General features: G+C 41.2%; 1 protein-coding gene across 1 annotated transcript in view; it reads right to left on the reverse strand.

The window, feature by feature from the left end:
* Positions 1-12,735, reverse strand: part of LOC125353680 (uncharacterized protein C6orf201 homolog) — a 30,708-nt gene that overhangs the window by 1,756 nt on the left and 16,217 nt on the right. The gene's annotated exons all lie outside the window — the stretch shown is intronic.

Below are 12,735 nucleotides of genomic sequence, written 5' to 3' on the forward strand. Positions count from 1 at the left end.
TGATACAAGAACATCATCAATAATAGAAGCTATAGATACACATGGGACGTTGAAAGTAGTTACAAATGTGATATGCCAGACTTTGAAGTCAGGCCCCATTTTACCACGTGAACCCCATTTTACCACGTGAACCCTATTTTAGAATCGAACCCTGAGCCAATCAGATTTGTACCTGTGTCCTAATCTTGCTTGCTTGAACACCTAATTGTTGTAACCTTGTTCTTTGCCTTTGTAAGCCCTGTGTAATCACAGCTCGGGGCTCCCTCCTAACCTCCGCTGTGTCGGTGGGTAGGACGAGGCCCGAGTTGCAGCTCGCTTAAATAAAGCCTTGCCTTGCTTTTGCATTTCGGAATGTCTGAGTCTCGGTGGTCTTCTTGGTAGTGGTCTCACGACTTGGCACAACATTTGGGGTTGCGTCCGGGATGGCCTCAGAGACCCCCGAGATCCCAGACTCCGAAGGTAAGAAAATAGCGCTGTTCATTCTGTGTGTCTGTGTCTGTGTGATTTGTAGTTTTGTTTTCTGTTTAGGCCAGCTGCCTGAATCTGAACCTGTAGGTAGTGAAGGACCAGCCGGAGTGGACACGCTCGTATGGGCAGTCCTGGAGGACTTGGGGAACACCTCAAGCCCTCCACAGGGGGCTCAGGCTTCCCACTACCACCCTGAACCTGAAGGAATGGACTGGGAGGCCCTTCTAACAGGCTCCCGTCCAGTCCACTCTATATTCGGGGTTGTCTGGTCCGCTCCTACACAGGAATGGGAGAGAGAGAGCCTCAAGACTGTGTGGTCTGCCCCCTCACAGGGGCAGGAGAGACACAGTGAGACTGTGTGGTCTGCCCCCTCACAGGGGCAGGAGAGACACAGTCATACCTGTAAGCCGCGGCTCCCTAAGTCTGTCTGTAAGTGTTGTCTGGTCTTTGTGCCTGTGATTATTTTTGTGTGTTTCTTTCTTGCGCTGTGCCTGACTGACAAACGGATGATGGGGAATGTTCCTTCCACTCCCCTGGACTTTACTTTAGCTCACTGGAAAGATGTACAGGTGACAGCCCACAATCAGTCAATCAGTGAGAGTGTCCGCAAAAAAGAACTCTAGGGGGACCCCCCACCCAGCCTTCTTAAGCAGAAAATTATTTGGTGTGCTAAAATGTTTTACTAAGACTAAAAATGTTTTACTAAAACTATCAAGCCCCGGAAAATGAGGCTGGAGAATGCTAAAATCATTTGTTAAAGGTGTTTGTCTTAAAATGTATGGCCGATGCTTATTCTGCGCACTTTAAGATCTTTTGAAAATGTATGTGTGTGTGCATGTGTGAGTGTGAACATGTTCAAGACTGCAGTATGATGCAAAACTAGGTTTAAGTTTAAAGTCAAAGGGTCATCAAGTTTGGGCATTACCAAATGCTTCAAAGGATTTCTCAGGGTTCTTTAATTAAAATTAAAAAAAAATCAGAGCTAAGTGTCAGAAATTTGGATTTAAAAGGATATATATATATACTAAACTAATGGGGATAGAAGTAAACTCTCATTAACTCTATGTATGTAGGAAGAAATGGCAAAATGGACCAATGTTTCTCACTAATATATTGGAAAGCTGAATGTATAAGTATTTCTAATTGTAATTCTTGCATTAAGGAAAAATTCAAAGGTCTTCATGCCATGCAGTAACTGGGACTGAAGAAAAAAATAAAAAAAAGAGGCTCTTTTGAAACAAGCAGCCCGTAGGCAAAGGGCGGCACCTGGTTTCAGAATGCCTGTGAGCTTCAGTTTTTCCAATGCAGATAAAAGCTAAAATGTTGTGTTAGTGTTAAAAAAGGCTTTGGAAATCAAGAATATATTTCTAGATAAGAAATTTGGAAGTAAAATTGTCCTAAATAATTATTGCAAAGTGAGAAAAGGAGAATTATGGCTACAAAAATGTTTAATTGCCATTCCAGCTTCTTTGTAGGTTTTTTGTAACAGTTTCCAGCAGGCCCACAGAGAAGCACAGGTGATTCCTACAAGTTTGTCGAGATCTAATACTGACCCTTAATAAGTTCCAGGTAAGAGAGCATGCTTAAAAACTACTTCTGTGTGGACCACCTTGTTGCTTATAATTGGAGTAAAGTGGCCCCTTATAAGACTCACTGATCTGAATCTGTGGTCCGAAGCCAGCCCGGGCAAAGAAAGGTCCCTGTGAGAGACTTGTCTCTAATCAGCCAGCAGAGTGCTGGGAACGGAGTTGTGTGGAGCTCAAAGGGGTAGGGTGCTAGTCTTGAGCTGGAGAGCTGGGGGACAGCGCTCAGACCCTGAGTCCAAGTCCAGTGGAAAGTCACTCCTCCTGGGACAAAAGTGATGGAGCATCCAGAGGCAGTAAGCCACTGCTTGGATGGCAGAGATGGTGTCAGATCCTAGATAGAGTCACTCCTGTTTGGCCTTTCAAAAGTTAATCAAAGCTGGGAAGTCCTAGAAGAATAGTTCATAAGCATGCCTTTCCAATGTCCATGTCTGTCTACTGGGCAGGAACTTGCCAGTCATCTGTGATAGTGGTTAGTAAGGGGAAGTTTGTCAAATGAGAGGATAGATTAAAATCTCACACACACCCCCCCCCCCCCCGCATTTACGCAAAGCTCTGACTGGCAGTGAGAATTTTAAGCTGATACATCTGTTTAGGAAAGAAAGCTTGTAGACCTGAGATTGTGTCCTTATTGAGATCTGTTAAAGGCCTGCAAAGGTAATTTTTTTAGGTCATCAGCGATCAGTTCCCCAGCCAGTCAGGAAAAAGCTTTTACAAACTAGAATGTTAAAAGGCACAAATTTGTAAACCTGAAGTCACCCATCTGGGCTTCATATTAAAAGAGAGCAAGCGTTGGCTGTCAGATGCACGTAGACTGTGCTGAAAATCCCTGTGCCTAAATCAGCCAAACAAGTCAGCGTTCCTGGGAACAGACTTTAGTAGACCCAGGGCCACGAGCTTTGCCTCCTGTGCCCCAATATTTCCAAGAAGGCTTGGAGTGGATAAAGAAAATTCCCATGGCCCACAAAACCCCTGGACAGAGAAGGAAACAATGACTGGTGAAAAACTTGTGAAGGGAAACTTGTCTTGGCATAAGGGCTGGGTAAGGGGATCCTTAAGAGAATCCACTGAGCTTCTCACATGGGAACCCAAAAAATGCAGGACTTGCTCCAACACTCCAAAGTGAAAATTAGACAAGGAGATCAACTTATTGAAGATATTGTTAAAAATTGCAAGTCCTGTCAGCTTGCCAATGCCCCCAATCAACAGATTACTAAAGGAGCTCGCCTCTGTGGGAATAGGCCAGGCGTGTATTGGGAAGTAGATTTCACAGAAATTACAAATATTTGCTAGTTTTTGTAGACACCTTTTCAGGATGGGTTGAAACCCATTCAACAAAGCATGAGACTGAAAATGTAGTGGCTAAGAAGATCCTGGAAGATATCCTACCCAGGTATGGCTTCCCATCCACCATTGGGTCAGACAACGGACAGGCTTTCGTCTCAAAAGTAAGTCAGGGAATAGCTGCAGCACTGGGGATGGATTGGAAATTGCATTGTGCTTATAGACCCCAGAGTTCAGGTCAGGTAGAGAAAATGAATCGGACTCTAAAAGAAACCTTAACTAAACTGGCCTTAGAGACTGGCGCAGACTGGGTGTCACTCCTTCCTTTTGCTCTGCTTAGAGTAAGAAATTCTCCCTATCACCTTGGCTTTACTCCTTTTGAGAATAATGTATGGGTACCCCCCGCCCATTATCCCTAGCCTTCAGACTGAATTGCTTGCTGGTTTGGATGATGCTGAATTTTTGTGTAAACTCGATTATTTGCAGCTCGTGCACAAGAATGTAACCCCAACTTAAGGCATTATATGATTCTGCTTCTGTCCCTACCCCCCATTTATTCAGACCAGGGGACTGAAATCCTTAGAACCACGGTGGAAGGAACCCTAGACAGCATCGCCACTTGGGTTCATTGCTTCCACGCCAGGCCAGCTGACCCCTTTGCCCTGGACGATAACTACCGTGGTGGAACATGGGAGGTCTCCAAGCACCCAACTCAGCCGCTTCACCTTCACCTCAAGAAAAGAAAGTTAGACTGAATATTGTTATAATTTTCTTTTTGCCTTCTTTCCTTACTACACTGGCTAGTGTTGATGATATTTTGGCAGCTCACTCCAAAGTGAGGTGACCCCCTTATTTTAGGTAGTTTTGGGCTTGCTCAGGAATACGGGTATAGCCACCCGACCCTTAGAGCACAGCTGAGAAGTTTATGTATTATTTTGTTGCTTACATTTGGATACTAAACACTATACAGCTAATGGTAAGTCTGTATAGCTGAAAGTTAATTTTCAGTTTTCAGTAATCCTGCAGTCCCTTGGTAAAGTAGACTAAGGTTATAGGTTCCTGGCTAGGTAAGGTCAACGCCCCTGAGTCAGCCTGAAGAAGTTACAGAAGATGGATGATCTTCACCCATCAGCCCCCCATTTAAAACCGAGGGACCAGAGTTGTTTTGGGGAAGATGAGGCAGGATAAACTAGAGGCATGCAAAACAGAGGTACAGAGACTATACTTGTAAGAAATGGTGACAGGCCCTTTGGTTACTACATTGGGCCCTACTGGCCCATGCCTTACCTCTATATCATCCCCTAGACATGCAAGCCATTGAAATGGACAGAATGGAGCCATGATTGGCTCTCAAGGTACCAAAAAGAAAAAGGGGGAAATGAAGTGCCAGACTTTGAAGTCAGGCCCCATTTTACCACGTGAACCCCATTTTACCTCGTGAACCCTATTTTAGAATCGAACCCTGAGCCAATCAGATTTGTACCTGTGTCCTAATCTTGCTTGCTTGAACACCTGATTGTTGTAACCTTGTTCTTTGCCTTTATAAGCCCTGTGTAATCACAGCCCGGGGCTCCCTCCTAACCTCCACTGTGTCGGTGGGTAGGATGAGGCCCGTGTTGCAGCTCGCTTAAATAAAGCCTTGCCTTGCTTTTGCATTTCGGAATGTCTGAGTCTCGGTGGTCTTCTTGTTGGTGGTCTCACGACTTGGCACGACAAGAACAATTGTCTCCATAACATGGAGTTCATTTCACTTAGCATCATCTTAGGTGTTCATAAGGGTATAGCTATGTGATGCTCTGCTATGAATTGCCTAAACCTGTACTAATTATTCCCAATAAGGGAGACCATAGAGTCCATGTTTCTTTGGGTCTGGCTCACTTCACTTAGTGTATTTTTTTCCAAGTCCTTCCATTTCCTTACAGATGGGACAATGTCATTCTTTCTGATAGAGGCATAAAATTCCATTGTGTATATGTACCGCATTTTCCTGATCCATTCGTCTACTGAGGGGCATCTGGGTTGGTTCCAGATTCTCGCTATGACAAATTGTGCTGCGATAAACATTGTTGTGCTGGTGGCATTACTGTGATTTTGTTTGTGGTCTTTTGGATAGATACCCAAAAGTGGGGCTGCTGGGTCATAGGGGAGTTCTATATTTAGCCTTCTAAGGAATCTCCATACTGCTTGCCAGAGTGGCTGAACCAGATTACATTCCCACCAACAATGAAGTAGGGTTCCCTTTTGGCCACATCCCCTCCAGCATTTGTTATTGTTAGTTTTCTTGATATATGACATTCTTACTGGGGTGAGATGATCAACGGCCTTTCTCTATGCTAACGACCCGAAGACCGAGGCTGAAATCAGGAAAGCAACTCCTTTTGCAATAGCCCCCCAAAACATAAAATACCTAGGAGTAACCTTAACCAAAGAAGTGAAAGACCTCTTTGATGAGAACTTTAAAAGCTTGAAAAATGAAATTAAGTCAGAACTAAGGAAATGGAAAAACCTCCCATGCTCCTGGATTGGGAGGATTAATATAATCAAAATGGCAATATTGCCAAAGGCTATCTACAAATTCAATGCAATACTCATTAATATCCCAACACCATTTTTTAATGAAATAGAGGAAGCAATCCAGAAATTCATATGGAACAATAAAAGACCTAGAATAGCAAAAACAATCCTAAGCAGAAAGAACAGTGCTGCAGGAATTACAATACCCAACTTCAAGCTGTATTATAAAGCTATAGTAATAAAAACAGCTTGGTATTGGCACTGGAACAGGCCTGAAGACCAATGGAACAGAATTGAAGACCCAGAAATGAACCCACAGAACTATGGCTACTTAATCTTTGATAAAGGAACTCAAAAAAATAGTCTGGAAGAAAGATAGCCTCTTTAACAAATGGTGCTGGCAAAACTGGCTCAACACATGCAACAAACTAAAACTAGATCCTGAGACTCTTATCTCCAGTTAACTAGGAAAAGGCCAGAATCAGAGGTGTGGCTCACTGGGAGAATGCCTGCCTTGAGCAGAAAAATGAGGGACAGGGCCCAGGCCCTGAGCTTCTGAAGCCCCAGTATGCGCGCGCGCGCGCGCACACACACACACACACACACACACACACTCAAGTTCAAGAAACTAAAAAGTTACCTTAATAAATTAATAAAGTAGTTTGCAGTATGCAGCATTAGTAAACACAAATCAATTGTGTCCTTATTCTTTTTTAAGTTCCGTTTACAGTAGTGGTTTAAGATACAAAATTTTAGTAAGGAAGTCAATAAAAGATGTCCAAGACTTTTTCTATAAACTATAAAATATTGTTTTAAAGAAATGAAAGAACTAAACATATCGACAGATATGGATTGGAAGACTCATTGCTATGAAAGTTCTATCCTGTTGATCTATAGATTCAATTCAATTGCAACCAAACTAGTTGTAGGCCAGTCTAGAAACAAAGGTAGTAAGACTCTGGGGCTGGAGCCATAATTCAAGTAGTACATTTGCCTCCTGTGTTTGATCACTAGTATTTTTTTTTTTGAGCACAGATCCCATATTTATTATGAAGAGGGCTTTGCTGCAAACTTTACAGTGATACCTCATTTCATGCACTGGTAAGTTCTGGAAATAAATAGGGTTATCTGCATGTGGCAGTTTGCAAAATGAGACAGAGAAGGGGTGAGTGAGTGGTCTATTTGTCCCATAATGCCCTCTGTTTAGTTGTTTTTCAGGTTTGTTGACTAACCTGCCATTGCACCTTGCATTTCATTGGCATGTGTGTTCAGTCTTCAGTTTTTTTTTTAATTTTTTTTATTATTAATTGAACATAATTTTTTTTTACAAGGTGTTGTGCAAAGAGGGTGCAGTTACATAGTAGGGCAGTGTGTACATTTCTTGTGATATCTTACAACCTGTTTTTCCATCCCTTGTCTAGGTCAGGTAGACACATATGCAATATACAATGTATCAAGCACATATACAGTGTTCACAGACTTGGTCTCTACTGTCTCTCCATCTCCCTTTGTTAACAGTCATATATCAGGGAGATCATGCCCCTTTGTTTTCTGTGTTCTAGGCTTGTCTCACTCAACATTATTTGTTCGAGTTCTGACCATTTCCCTGCGAATAACAATATTTCACCATTCCTAATCGCTATGTAGTATTCCATTGTGTATAAGTACCATATTTTTTGGATCCATTCATCTGTGGAGGGGCATCTGGGTTGTTTCCAAATTTTGGCTATTGTGAATTGTGCCGCGATAAACATGGAAGTACAAATGTCCTTTTGATATCTTGGGTTTTGCTGTTTAGGATAGATGCCTAGGAGTGGTATGGCTGGGTCATAGGGTAGGTCTATATTGAGCTTTTTGAGAAACCTCCATACTGTTCTCCAAAGTGGTTGTACTAATTTGCACTCCCACCAACAATGGAGAAGGGTTCCTCTTTCCCCACAGCCCCTCCAGCATTTGTTGTTTCCTGAGTTCAGAGTATAGGCCATTCTAACTGGGGTGAGGTGGTATCTCAGGGTGGTTTTTATTTGCATTTCCTTTACTAGCAGGGATGTTGAGCATTTCCTCATGTGTTTCTTTGCCATTTTTATATCTTCTCTTGTGAAGTCTCTCTTTAGCTCTTTTGCCCATTTCCTAATAGGTTTATTGGGCTTGGAGGGGCTTAGTTTTTTGAGTTCTCTGTAGATGACAGATATCAGGCCTTTGTCTGTTGCTGTGCTGGTAAATATCCTTTCCCATATCGTTGGCTGTCTTTCTATTTTGGTGGCTATGACCTTAGCTGTGCAGAAACTTTTTAATTTGTAGTAGTCCCATTTGTTGAGTCTTTCCCCTATTTGTTGTGCCCCTGGGACTCTATTCAGGAAGTTCCTTCCTGTGCCTATAAGTTCTAGGATCACTAGTATTTTTTAAAAGAAAAGATCGTGAAATAATGAAAGGCAAGCTACAATCTACCACTACCATATCAAAGAATTTCGACTGAAAATATATAAAGGATTTTTAGAACTCAGTACTAATGCACAAATTAAGCAGTTATTTCATGACAGAAGGTACTCAGATGACTAGCAGGAATATGAAATGGTTCTCACAGTTACCAGGATGTGCAATTTCCCTTCCATTTGATTTGGCAGGAAGGGGGAGTCTTAGCAGACTTTCAGAAAGATCTGCCTTTACATTGCATGATATGAAAGAAAACATGTGGTTCATGTCATTCTGAGCCAGGATTATTTCACTTCATGTGATCTCCAGTTCTGTCCACTTTCATGTGAACACTCTGATGTTTTTCTTTATGACTAAATGAAACTCTACTGTATATAAAACCACATTTCTCCAGCACCATAGTTATGTCAGTAAAGTTTATTTAGGTCAAAGAATGTCCTAAGGCATCGGTAAAGACTGGGAGGGAAAGTCAGTGATTTGGATTCAATGTTCTGTGGAAATACATAGATCTAGGCAGATGATGAAATGGGAGTTTAGGGTATAATTTGCCTTGTGATGTTTGCCAGTCATTGTTTATATTTTAAAAGTTATGTTTTTAAGCTACTTGGGATTGCTGTTGGGAGGATCACTAGGTTTATGGAGGAATTAGTCACAAATGACTTATAGAAAATACTGTCATATAGTTGATTTCATCATTTTCTGTTGCAGGAAACCACTCCACCACAGAATGCTAATATGCCAGTGGTACCCAGTACCTCTTGTATATAGGTTATTGCAAATATTGTTCTGAAATGCTTAACTTCAAAATTACATTTTTTAAAGTAAATAATTGTTTGAAATCTATTTTGTAAAGATATAAAGTACAATAGAATTTCTGGAGTACAGATTAAACTATTTGCACTAACACACGTGATGTGCATGATTTAATAAAATAACTTTACTCTCCCTAAAAAAAAAACAACAAAAAAAACACATTTCTCTATCCATTCATCTGCTGGTGAGCATCTAGAATAATTTCCTTGTTTCGCTAGTTGTGGTGCTGTGATGTACATGGGTGTGCAGGTGGCGCTGTACTAGCTACAGCGACTCGTCTGTATCAAAAGAGTAACTATGATGTTCAGAATCACAATGATGAGATTACCTGTGACCTGCTTGTTTCACAAAATGCATCCCTGTGATTAAGCAGCAAATGATCATAAAGGAAAACAGAATGCTCTAACAGATAGCAAGAGAGAAATTTAAGGAACTGGCTCTTGCAATGATTGGTGCAGATGAGTTGGACATTTGTAATACCAGTAAGCAGGCTAGAAATCTCAGCAGGATTGGTCTAAAGGCAGCCTGTAGGATGGATTCCTTACTCTTTCAGAACCTCAGTCTTTTTCTGTTGAGGCCTTCCAGAGATGGAATATGGCTCATCAAATTATGGAGGACCATCTCCATCACCCAAAGTCTACTGATTAAAATGACACTTTCATCTAAAAATTTTCGTTACAATAACATCCAGTGTGTGAACAAACCAGGTACCCACCCAGCCAACTGGATGTGTAAAGTTAACTTTCATGTAAGCTGGGTGCAGAAGCGTTCATCTGTCATCCCAACTACTTAGGAGGCTGAGGCAGGAGGGTTACTTGATCCCAGGAGTTCAAGTCTAGCCTGGTTACATAGCTAGACATATTTACTAATGTATGAATTACATATGGAACAACAAAAGACCTAGAATAGCCAAAGCAATTCTAGGCACACACAAAAAAGCAATGCAAGTGGTATCACAATACCAGACCTCAAACTCTACTACAGAGCAATAATAATTAATAATAATAATAATAATAATAATAACTTGATATTGGCATAAAAATAGACTTGAAGATCAATGGAATCAATTTTAGAAGACCCAGAAGTAAAACCATATACTTTCAGTTAACTGATACTTGATGAGGGAGCCAAAGACAGTGGGGGAAAAATAGCCTCCTCAACAATTGGTTTTGGGAAAAGTGGGCAACCATATGCAGAAAATTAAAAGTGGTTCCTTGTTTGTCACCATGCACTAATATCAGTTCCAAGTGGATCAAATACCTCAACATCTGACCTGAAACTTCGAAATACTTCAAGAGAGAGCAGGAGAAACATTAGAACTTATAGGTGCAGGTAGAAACTTCTTGAATCAAGTCCCAGGGGCACAACAGATAGGTGAGAGTTGACAAATGGGACTATATTAAAATAAAAAGGGTTTGTACAGATAAGGACATAGTTACAAACTAGAAAGACAGTCAACTGACTGGGAAAAAATCTTTACCAGCAATCCCTCAGATAAAGGCCTAACATCCAACATACACAAGTGCTCAAGAAACTAAGCCTTCCCAAACCTAATAACCGAATCACTAAATGGACAAGGGAGCTAAGGAGAGGTAAGAATGGCAAAGAAATACATGAAGAAATGCTCCTCATCCCTGGCCATAAATGCAAATTGAAACAACTCTGAGATTCCATCTCACCCAAGTTAGATTGGCCAACATTTTGAATTTGAACAACAACAAATGTAGGTGGGGATGTGGGTAAAAAGAAACCCTGCACTGTTGGTGGGAATGTAATCAAGTATAAATACACTGGAAAGAAGTCTGGAGGTTCTTCAAAAAACTAAACATAGGCCTTCCCTACAACCCAGAAATACTACCAGGCATCTACCCTGAGCATCATGAACCAGGATATGATAAGGACACCTGCACATGTTCATTGCTGCACTATTCACAATTGCCAGCACAGATGTTCCATAATAGATGAGTGGATCTGAAAAACTGTGGTACTTATATACAATGAAACTTTATACAGCCATTAGAAAAAATAAAATAATGTCATTTGCAGGGAAATGCTTGAAACTAGAACAAATCATGTTAAGTGAGGTAGCCAAGATCAAAGAAATGGCACATGTTCTCTCTGATATGCAGAAGTTAGGTCTAAAATGCACTGGGATATGACAAATTATACAAGATTCTAGATAGTCACACACAGTGAGACCAAAAGACGATACTCTTAGGAAAGAAACATAAAGGCACAATGCCTAAGTGCCTCTTCATATTTATATGAAATAATATAAATACTAAAATGAACTCCAAGATATGGAAACAAAAGACTTTTTGGTTTTTAGTTTTTGGTCATTCTGTCTTCTTTACCTTACATATTCATGTGTATATATTTGGGAGGATGAGGACAGGGCACAGAACTCGAGGGGAAAAGGGTGAAAAACTGCAGCAGTGGAGCCAACTGGACATGGATGACAGTGAACTACACAACTCATGGGTGGAGACAGGAGAGAGGGGCTGGGAGTGAGTGAACAGATGACACTGTACAAAGGAAATGTGCTCATTACCTGACTCATAATTGTAATCCCTCCGTACATCACCTCTATAACAACAACAAAGTAAATTTAAAAATGTATGAATTATAAGTAACTAGCATGTCAAATGTTCACAATAAGTTTTAGTCCTGCCTACATGTGATCTCAGGGACTTTGGTGCAATGTCAACAATGGTGAGTCAGCAGACAATGACTTGAACATGTTCAGGTGTGGCTCTAGTTCTTGCTGTGCTGATGGGAGACAGTTGTGACTCCTGGATGCCATCTCCTATCATCCCACAAGGATGAGGTGGCTTTGCCTAGCTCTGGAGTCCTGTGGGTCTTATCTAGTTTGGAGAAAGAGACACAGAAGCCTTTTGATTGAACTCAGGGTTTTATACTCTCACTTAGCTTTTTTGCTCAAGGCTGGTGCTCTGCCACTTAAGCTACACCTCTATTTCCATCTTTTTGCTGGTTAATTAGAGATAAGAATCTTTTGTATTTATATACATGATCTGGCTTTGAACTGTGCGCTTCAGATATCAGCCTCCTGAATGGTAGGATTACAAGCATGAGACACCAACTAGTGGATTATCTTTCTTTCCTTCCTTCCTCCCTCATTCCCTTCCTTCCTTTTTACTTCCTTCCTTTTTGCCAGTACCAGGCCTTGAACTAAGGTCCTTGCACTTGCTCAGCGGACACTTTACCCCTTGAACTATTCCTCCAAGCCAACTTTTTACCAGTTAATTAGGGATAAAGTCTTGAATACTTCCTTTGTTGTTGTTGTTGTTGTTTGTTTTGTTTTGTTTTTTACTAGTTCTGAGGCTTGAACCCTAATCCTGGGGTCTGTCCCTGAGCTCTTTTTCACTCAAGGCTAGCACTCTACCACTTCAGCCATAAGAGTCTCACAAACTTTTCTACTTGGGCTGGCTTTAAACTGCAATCCTTAGATCCTATCCTTCTGAGTAGCTAGGATGACAAGCATGAGCCACCAGTACCTGTCTTAAAACATGATTTCTTTAATTTTTTTTTTAAGTGACATCCCAGCCATATGCTGGTGGTTCATGCCTCTCATGCTAACTGCTAACTGCTCAGGAAGCTGAGATCTGAGGATCACTTTTTG

Source organism: Perognathus longimembris, chromosome 6, assembly GCF_023159225.1.
Source record: "Perognathus longimembris pacificus isolate PPM17 chromosome 6, ASM2315922v1, whole genome shotgun sequence".
Taxonomy (NCBI): Eukaryota; Metazoa; Chordata; class Mammalia; order Rodentia; family Heteromyidae; genus Perognathus; species Perognathus longimembris.